The following is a 2178-nucleotide window of genomic DNA, read 5'->3' as shown; positions in this document are numbered from 1 at the left end:
TTATAATTGTGACAATTGTGATTAAATGTTATAATATGATCATTATTGAAAATTGAAATTGAAGTTGATGAAATTGATTTTAATATAATTGCATGCAATTAGCATGGTTTTTATTTTAGGTTGCATTTAATTATTAAAGTTTTCTATTGATTTTAGTGTACTGATTTGATGAATTTGTTTAAGGTAAAGGTGTTGCTGAAACTATGATCTTTGGTTGAATATTTGCTGCAATGCAACTATAATAGCTACATGAATTAGTCGTATTTGACTGATTCATACTTTCTTAGTCTATGTTATTTTGTTCCTAATTAATAGGTTAGTTATCGATATAAACTATCCTATTTTGATTCCAAATTAATAAGCACTACCTTAGTTTTAGCTTAAAATAATTCTATGAGAAAACAATATCATGTAATTTTAAATCTTTTATTTAAAATTAGTTTAAAATGCGAGTAGAATCCTTGCTATTATGTTGTGATTGATCTAATGCTTCAGTGGAGTATTTCTAGGGATGACAATGGACAGAATCTAGGGATGACAATGTGAAGTATTTGAGGAACCAAGATTGGGACAATTCAAACCTTTGTCATTATTATGTGTCGTAACCATGTGCTTGTATGTGTTACTCATTACTGTTTTGGTTGAAGGAATTATGCTAGTTTCTTTAGCTTTTAATGAGAAGTAAACTCATTGTTTTAGGTAATGTACCCTTCAAAGCTACTAGTCCTTTGCATTACATTACAATGTAAGAAGTTTCTTGTTAATGAGAATGTCCTTTTCACTTTCAATAACAAGTGTAACAAGAGTATTAGTTGTTGTCTCAATTGCTTGAATGTATTATGCAAAAAAAAAACTATATAGGACAAGTGAATTAAAAATTTCACAGACTTATTAGCCCTCATGAGAGATATGCTTCCGGAGGATAATGTTCTTCCTAATCGAACCTATGAGGCCAAAAAAATGTTGTGCTCTATTGGCATGAGCTATGATAAGATACATGCCTGTCCAAACGATTGCGTTTTGTTTCGAAACGAATATGCATCGTTAAATGAGTGCCCGAAATGCGGTTTATCTCGATATAAGAAAAAATTGTCTCCAGCAAAAGTCTTATGGTATTTTCCTATAATTCCGAGATTTAGGCGCATGTTTCGTAGTGAAACCGATGCAAGACATTTGACTTGGCATGCAGATGAAAGAATTATTGATGGAAAGTATCGACATCCGGCAGATTCACCACAGTGGTCGAAAATTGATGATGATTATCCTGATTTTGGAGCAGACGCAAGAAACCTTCGATTGGCATTATCTACTGATGGAATGAACCCACATGGTCTTCAAAGTATCTCACATACCACATATTTAACTTAAGAGTTATTTTAATATTTAACACATATTTCTCATATAATTAAATAGTTTTAACTTAAACATACCATGTTATATTATTTTGTAGTATTTTGATGACTTCAAGTGTGCTACTTACTCAAAATCTAAGTTGGATGAACTTAAGGAGGAATGGTGTCAATTCATGATTGAGTTGAAAGTTGTATAGGTATACTGAAATCTTACTATAATTGATGAGAATTTTGAGTATAGCCAAGTGCATGTTGCAATATTTGATTTATCTACATAGATTATTTAGTGATATGTAGGCCGCTTGAAATACATTCGTGGAAAATGTAGAATGGTTTTATGTACACTAATGTAGAATGTTTTTCACCTTTATATTATTTTGTTTTTGGTTTTCTGTTATTCTGTTTTGTGATTATAATGGTTAATTTGATGCAATTGCAGGATATTGAAGGGTAAAAAGGTTAGCTGGCAAGAAGAAAAAGTTGATATTTAGCATCCTTTTGACTTGTGTAAAAAATAACAATGTTTTGGATAATGCAATTGTTTTCATTGAATTGGATGTAATTTTGTTATTGTTTATTAATATATTCTTAGCATATAAAAAATCCAAAGTTTATTCGTGTATATATATATATATATATATATATATATATATATATATATATATATATATATATATATATATATATATATATATTCTTAGCATCTTAGCTCTGAAAAATAGAGTTTTTTTTTTTGTTGTTTATAGGTGAAATTTGTAATGGTATATTGTACAGGTGCAAAATGTGGTGAAAACCAGGGGCAAGCCTTTTTTAAATAGATCCATTT

General features: G+C 29.3%; 1 long non-coding RNA gene across 1 annotated transcript; it reads left to right on the top strand.

Annotated features, from left to right (window-relative positions):
• The first annotated feature begins 468 nt into the window (after positions 1-468).
• Positions 469-1889, top strand: LOC131655461 (uncharacterized). The gene is made up of 3 exons (XR_009299775.1): positions 469-1339; positions 1451-1549; positions 1792-1889. It is a non-coding gene; the product is annotated as an uncharacterized LOC131655461 (long non-coding RNA).
• Positions 1890-2178: the final 289 nt, after the last annotated feature.

Source organism: Vicia villosa, linkage group LG3 (genome assembly GCF_029867415.1).
Source record: "Vicia villosa cultivar HV-30 ecotype Madison, WI linkage group LG3, Vvil1.0, whole genome shotgun sequence".
Classification (NCBI taxonomy): domain Eukaryota; kingdom Viridiplantae; phylum Streptophyta; class Magnoliopsida; order Fabales; family Fabaceae; genus Vicia; species Vicia villosa.
The sequence above is the reverse complement of the archived record's forward strand: the minus strand, read 5'-3'. Positions and strand labels throughout refer to the sequence as shown.